This window comes from Osmerus eperlanus, chromosome 26 (assembly GCF_963692335.1).
Source record: "Osmerus eperlanus chromosome 26, fOsmEpe2.1, whole genome shotgun sequence".
Taxonomy (NCBI): domain Eukaryota; kingdom Metazoa; phylum Chordata; class Actinopteri; order Osmeriformes; family Osmeridae; genus Osmerus; species Osmerus eperlanus.
In genome coordinates this window covers 9,863,284-9,869,608 of record NC_085043.1, presented here as the reverse complement: position 1 = coordinate 9,869,608, position 6,325 = coordinate 9,863,284, and positions in this window count along the sequence as shown.

The following is a 6,325-nucleotide window of genomic DNA, read 5'->3' as shown; positions in this document are numbered from 1 at the left end:
CTTTTTACCGAAGCATTTAAGTAATTTGATCTCAGAAGGGTTTTACTACTTTTATTAGTTATATTATTGTTTTTATAGATTTGCTATTTTAATTATTACTTTTATCACTTGTATTATTGTTTTTATTGATTTTATGTAAAGCACCTTGAGCTACAATTCTTGTATGAAATGTGCTATATAAATAAAGTCTTACTTACTTACTCTGACGGGGCGCTGGAAGGGAAAAAAATAAGCCATTTCAAGTCCCCCTCGATTTCTCCAGTCAGTTTTTGAACGAGATTAGAGTCATCACGACTCCTGCTCTAAGTGCTCGCTAGTTATCGTGCGGCACCATATGCACAGTGCGTTTGGTGTGTGCGTGTAGTGTCAGACAGTCAACATACAGATGCACTCCTTTTGTTTGAGTTCTCCTGAGCAAGCACGACCAGCCTGATACATCCATGAACGACGAACAAAGAATGTGTGTGTGTGCGTGTGTGTGTGCCTGCTTGTTTGTGTGTTTGTTTTCAAGTTTGAATGTACACAGTTTATTACTTACTGCCTGGTGTGTGCGTGTGGGTCTTTGCATGTGACTTTGCCCGCCTTTTTGTGTGTGTGTGTGTGTGTGTGTGGAGGACGTCAGTCCTGAGGACAGCAGAGGCAGCCGGGAGAGGCAGCAGCAGTCAGGTGAGGCAGGACCATCTGTGTCCGTCACAGCCCAGTTAGAGAGAGAAGATCCTTCTCCTCACCTCCTCACTCCCCCTCACCACTCCTCACCCCCTCACACCTCTTCACCTCCTCACTCCCCCTCACCACTCCTCACCCCCTCACCCCTTCCAGCTTAAGTGCCGGACTTTCCCCCATAGCGGAGGCCCCTGCCGCCTCCTCACGAGCCTTAAACGTTTCCCATCGCCACGACACATAAACGGAGAGGAGTGCGACCAATTTAGGAGACGAGAATTATTGTGGCGGTGTAGAAGTTTAGGTTGCACAGCACCATCCAAAAGGTGAAGTTTCCTGCGGTGTTCTGAAACACCCAGTTGAGGAACACTCTTCACGACAGTTTACCTCCCGCTGCCTGGCCTCTCTCCCCACTGGGGCTGATACAAGTTTACAGACGTCAGCACTCAATCGGGAAAGAGCAAAGCTGATGAAAGGGTGTCACAGCAGGGGATGTCTCTTGGAGAGGGAGAAGAGGAGAAGAGAGAAGAGAAAGCCTTTGAGGGCTGTGTGTGCGAGTGTGTGTGAGTGGGTGGGTGTGCGAGTGTGTGTGTGTGAGTGAGTGTGTGCGAGTGTGTGAGTGGGTGTGTGCGAGTGTGTCCGAGTGTGTGTGTGTGAGTGGGTGTGCGAGTGTGTGTGTGTGAGTGTGTGCCGTGACAGTGAGTGTCAGGCACAGATGAAGAGAGCGGGATTTATCGCTGGTAATGAGCACGACGGTGCTGTGTGTGTGTGTGTGTGTGCCTCACCTAGCCCCCATGCCAGTGTGAATCATACAAGAAGAGCACTGCGTCTGCAGGCCCCAAAAAAATGATGTCAAAGCTACAAAGACATTCTAATGGTACAATTCAGTGAGCCACTTGCACTCAGGAATGGAATGTACACACACACACATACGCAGAAACATAAACAAACACACCCACCCACACAGGAGAGGCTGTGAGTGGAGTAGCGTAGAGAGAAGAGGATGCCCTCTCGTTCTGCAGTAATATCCAAGTGCCCTCTCGTCCTGGAGCTCATGTTTAAACATGAACGTATTAGAGGAGCCCTCCTGCAGGTCACAACCCTGCTGGCGAAGACGCTCTCCCACTGCACACTCAACACACAACCAGACCCTCTCTTCCAAAACCCCAACACCGTAGCACCTGCTGTTTGCACACACACATCCACACACACATCCACACACACATCCACACACACACATCCACACACACCGAACGCCCCCGCCGTCCCACACTCATCCCCCACGACGGGGAATCTGATCCAGGACCGGCATGGTCGGTGGACGCCCTCTGGACTCCACTCCTCAACGTGGGGTTGTGTTTGTGGAGCGAGCTACCCCCTTTGCCACAGTGTGCCAGAGCTGGTCTGGTTCCCCAGTCTCCCACGATGGGCCAGCATATGTCTCTGGTGGTCGACAGGCTGTTTGGTGTGACCTTGCCCACGGTAGCTACCTTTTGATGTGTGTAGAAGGGCCTTTCCCTTCCACAGTACGTGTGACCCACGCGACTGGGCCCAGCGTCGCGGTGCTCTGCGCGGCGTGTACGCAGTCCCGTCCTGATGTGGTTTCGTAACTGGGGAACTTGTGTTGTTTCAGGAATGGATGTGATACCGTGTTTTTGGAGCTCTGCGGTTTTCTCTCTCTCTTTGTCTCTCTCTTTCTCTCTCTCTCCATTCCAACCCATCATTCCACCCACTCATCCTTTCCAGCATCCCTTTGTCTCTCTCTTCTCTCTTCTCTCTCTCTCTTTGCCCCTTGGTAGGATGATGACACAGGCTGTCCTGTCTCATTCACTCAGACCTTGCAAAACACACACACACACACACTCCGAGGCAGGATTAAACCATATATGGCTCTCCGTTAAACTGACTGCTTCCTCTAATCTTTATTTTGTGTGCGTAACGAGGCTCTTTACTAGGCTCTCTCCCCCGAGCTCCAGGCTGGAGGTGACCCCTCTCCTCCATCCCCTCTCCTCCCCCTCTCCTCCATCCCCTCTCCTCCCTCTCCTTTCCTGCCCTCATTCCCTGTGTCGCTGCGAGGATAGGCAGGTAATGTTCCCTCTGAGCCCTTCACACTTCTAATGGGGAGAGAGAAGGTAGAGAGAGAGAGGGAGAAAGAGAGAGAGAGAGGGTGAGAGAGAGAGGGTGAGAGAGAGAGGGTGAGAGAGAGAGGGTGAGAGAGAGAGGGTGAGAGAGAGAGGGTGAGAGAGAGAGAGAGAGAGAGAGAGAGGGAGAGGGAGAGAGAGAGAGAGAGAGAGAGAGAGGGTGAGAGAGAGAGAGAGAGAGGGTGAGAGAGAGGGAGAGAGAGAGAGAGAGAGGGAGGGAGAGAGTGAAAGAGAACAAAGAGAACAGGAAAGCAGGTCTCTGTGATGTGTGTGGCTGTGATGCTACGTCCCCCGATCGAAATCCTCCCCGCCACCATCCTCTACCTCTTACACACCTCGGCACTGTGGCCACGCGATAGGATACGGTACGCGTGTGGAGCGGTTTGGCACCGACTCCTCGCTAACGAGAACAGACATATCAACCCTCTCCACCTGGAGTCTAATCCAATGACATGTCTCTGCGCTGCCATGTGGGTCATGGGAAGGTAGAGGGGCACCGGAGGTGAGATGGCCATGCCTGGGAAGGTCCACATATGTATGGTAATCGAAAGCCACTGATTAAAGCGAAATCGGAGCCGATAAAAGAGGCATGGAGTAGCCAGGCTTAGCCTGCGCCGCTTATACAGATCTCCGGGGGATTAAAGCACATTCCCCCTGTAATCGTGAGGGATTCAAGTGTGTAGGGAGAGTGTGGGAGTACAGGTAGGTTTAATATATAGGTGCTCACTCTGGCTTGAAATGAATTCATAGCCTTTGGTGTGGCTATGCTGGAAGCTAATCAAATGTCGCTGATACAGGCAGCTTGGTAAGTTGCTTTCCCACCTACCTGTCTCAAATCATCCCCAAACTTGGCCTGGGGTTTCTCCACATACAAAGAACAGGTATTTAAATCCCCCCCCCCCCCCCCCCCCACCCCCCCCCCTTGCCCTCAAATTCAACACACGTGTTTTCCTGTGATAAGAAGAACAAATGTTCCCCGAAGTAATTTAGGCGTAATTGAATTGAACAACAAACCGGTCTTATCTCACTGGTTCTCCAGGCGTTGGAGGGAGATGGCGTGCCTGTCCGCTGGAGCATGTCCCTGTGACACTGTATGGAAGGGGGTCACACAGGGGAGTGGTTGTGTGAGCGCCGCGGGAGCGGATGTGTGCGTGTGTGCTCTTTAGTCTAAAAGCGCGCGCGGGGGGGGGGGGGGGGGGGCGCGAGTGTGCGTGCGGGGGGGGGCCTTGTCACAGCACGGCAAGATCACGGCAAGATCACGCTACACGTTCATGTGTGCTGACAGACACGGCAGACAAGAGGCGGCGCAGGGCACCGACACGGCGTGAGGCGCACTACAACACACACATATACACACACACACGCTTACACACGCGTGCGATGGGCCTCCCCGGTCTCTGATGACCGGGTGGGAAGGGGGAGCAGGGGGGGCAGGGGAGCAGGAGGGCAGGAGGGCAGGGGAGGCAGGGGGGCAGGGAGGCAGGGGAGCAGGAGGGCAGGGGGGCAGGGGGGCAGGGGAGCAGGAGGGCAGGGGAGGCAGGGGGGCAGGGAGGCAGGGGAGCAGGAGGGCAGGGGGGCAGGGGGGCAGGGGAGCAGGAGGGCAGGGAGGCAGGGGGGCAGGGGAGGCAGGGGGGCAGGGGAGCAGGAGGGCAGGGGAGCAGGAGGGCAGGGGAGGCAGGGGGGCAGGGAGGCAGGGGAGCAGGAGGGCAGGGGGGCAGGGGGGCAGGGGAGCAGGAGGGAAGGGGAGGCAGGGGGGCAGGGAGGCAGGGGAGCAGGAGGGCAGGGGGGCAGAGGGATGCGGGGTCCTGACCTGTGCAGGTCAGGACCCCTCGCAGCGACGATTTGATCCTTGGTTGCTGCTGTTCTGACTGCAGCTCGTTAGAGAGAGTTCCAGATGCGGGGGAGACACCAAATCATTATCCCTCTTTGGCCCAGAGTCCTGCCATTATTCCTCTTCCTCTCCCTGACGCTGGTCGTCAAACACAAACGAAGGTCACGACTGAAAACACCGGGTTGTTTCCCCCCCCGAAGAGCTGAATGTTGTTTATTTGCGAAACAACCGCTCCGGAGCCCGTGTCTCGGATTCTCCAAGGACGGGGTCATGGAGAAGTCATGACCTCGTCACACACACTGTGTCGCTGTTTGTCAGCGATGCTGGGTACCCACAGAGCAGGCCTAGCAGGGATACACACAGACATACAGGCAGCATTAGGGGGCATTAGAGCACCCATGCATGACTGTTAACCTGATCTTAACCCCAGAGACTTCACTTTAATCTACACTGAGTTGTTGACATCCAAACCCCGCTGTTGACGCTGTGTGTTGTGTGTCCTGGTGGAGACCAAAGGGCTCGAGGAAGGAGGAAGGAGAGATGGAAGCTTCCTGTTGGGAGTGACTCCACTTCTGTCACACCTTTTCAGGGGCAAACTTTGAAAACTCCCCTGTCTCTGTGTGTCACACACACTCGCAGGAATGTCTGTTTGTGTCACTCACACACACGCACACACTCTACAGTTCTCTCTGTCTCCCTCTCTCTCCCCCTCTCTCCCCCTATCTCCCTCCCTACCCATCTCTCTTTCTCTACCCTCCCTCTCTCTCTCTCTCTCTCTCTCTCTCTCTCTGTCTCTCTCTCTCTCTCTCTCTCTCTCTGTCACACACACACACCACATCGACACATGATACAGCTGCCACTTACGGTGACACCTTAGATGTCTCATCGTCACCAACCTGTCCGGTTCAAGCAGCATGGCATGTGATCACTCGAAAAGTCGCCCCCCCCCATTCGCATGTGGCTACTGGGAGACGAGACGAAGTGATGAGCCTGTGAATGATCTCCACACATCTCCCTGGCGCCATGACCAAACGCTCAGATTCATCTTGATTACATCCTGTCTATATGTCTCAGTGCTGCATATTGATTCCTGTCACTTTAAATTTGCATACAGTCCTGACGGTGTAAATGCCATTACCCTACGTTGGCTGGAGATGAATGGCATGTTTGAACGTAGCTTTCTCTGTCTCCAGGCCCCATACACACTGACCCTGATAATGAGGTTTCCCTGATAATGACGGCGACTGATGACGTCCGCATTGGTTCTTGAGTGAGACGAATGGTAAAGACGAGCGAAGGAACAGACCGCTCACACGCTAACAGCGGTCCATCATCGATGTCAGATATCGGCTGTGAGGGATTGACTGACTGCGGAGTCTGTTGTCACTGTTACTGAGTGCCTCCAGCCTTAACTTCAGTCAACTGATTATGAGATTGAGAAGATGGACAGTAAGCTACTGTACATAGGCCTACTTGAATTCAAATGCCTGTTTTTGTAAAAGACGAAAAGAATCAAACTGTGTAATTTGTCTATTTGTTATCCGGGAATAGCAATATTTCTTGATATTTTTTCACCATCTGAATGATTGATTTGGGAATCCACACTCATCAAATGGAGCCTAGTGTTTTATTTTATCTGGATGTCTGGCATGGTGCAAATCCGTTATGTACGTAGACTAACTGCGTAGCGTAG